Here is a 1,575-nt window from a genome sequence, read left to right on the forward strand (position 1 = left end):
ATAATAATGACATTATGGACCACTAAAATATCTTCAATTATACTTTTTTCAGATCATACTTTTATGAGTCTTGTTAAGAAATTTAAAATTAAAAGTTGTGTTGAAAAAGTATTCTAACTTTTAAAAAAGTGAATACATAATTTTCAAAATAATATTTTTCTACTTAATTCCTTAACATGTCTTATTAGGAGCTTTATTATAAGTGATCGCCTACTTTTATTTATTTTATATATTAGTAGATTTAGCTCAATCAAAATAGTAAAGACAATGCGTTCTTACTTGTGAGTCAAATTAAGTAGTGAGTGGTGACTTTGATTTGCACTAGCAGAATTGGAATATGTGATTTATCTGTCAATTTCATCGATCAATCATATAGGTTTATGCCGTCTAATTATTTGGTCTCAATCCTTCGATTTTTAGAAAAAAAAGAGATCTAATAATTCGAAGATCAATCAAACATAATATAAATGTTGTCATGAATAAGTCTTTTAACTATATGATTCAATCTCAATTTTTTTTTATTCGATTCGTGTTTTTAATCAAAAGTAATTAATCACTTTGGCTCTTTATCTTGTCTAAGACTCGTGTTGAGATCAATCATATAGGTTTATGTTGCACTAGCAGGAGTATAATTTTTTTTATATAAAAAGAAACCTGGTGAGATCTTAAACTTATTAAAAACGTGAAGTTGATGAGTAAAATTATATGTTAATTAAGCAAATAATAGAGATGTTGGAAGTGGAATTGACGTATGTGCTGGCCTTACCGCACCCAATATATTATATAATAATACACATTTTTATTTGTCTAAATTAAGATTCTTTAGTATTAATTTATTTGCCCATGTCCTGGGACCACAGTTTCCGTGAAGTGAATCATGATCATGATATTGGTGTCTGGTTAATATCTCACGGTCACGAGATTCCGATGCATACATATTGTCTTCTTCTATAAAATCATAAGCCACGTTATAAAAGATTAACCATTTCTTGTTATATATCCATCTACTAATAATTGATATTATATATTTTATATTAAAAATCTTATATAGAATCGATTTGTGAGATAAATATTATATAACTTTATTTCTTATTGGTGTGGTGCTTGTATTTTTCTATAAAAAAAAGTGGATAAGTGTTGGTGTGGTGATGATTAGATGTTTCAAAAGTTATGATATTTAAGTCACTTACTTAATTTATTACGAGTAAAAAATCTAATATAATTAGTGTTTATTTGATAAAAATTCAAAGAAAAAACATAAATTAAATATTAATACTAATATTTTTATAATTAAATTAACATTGATTAAATTACCATCTTAATTGTAAAATAAATATATAAACCTTTTACTTATTGTGAGGGTATCAAATCATGCATAGTTAAAATTTTGAATGGTTTTATAACTTTATCCTAGGCTATACAAGTTTTTTCCATCTAATATTAGTAACCTGATTTTGTATTTTAATATTATGCACAAGAGATAATATAAGATTTTATATATTAAAAAAAAAAAAATAAAACTAGTTCGTTATGTTTTCTATTTTGTAGATATTCTTTGTATTTTAGTTTGTGCGG

Source organism: Cicer arietinum, chromosome 6 (genome assembly GCF_000331145.2).
Source record: "Cicer arietinum cultivar CDC Frontier isolate Library 1 chromosome 6, Cicar.CDCFrontier_v2.0, whole genome shotgun sequence".
Taxonomy (NCBI): domain Eukaryota; kingdom Viridiplantae; phylum Streptophyta; class Magnoliopsida; order Fabales; family Fabaceae; genus Cicer; species Cicer arietinum.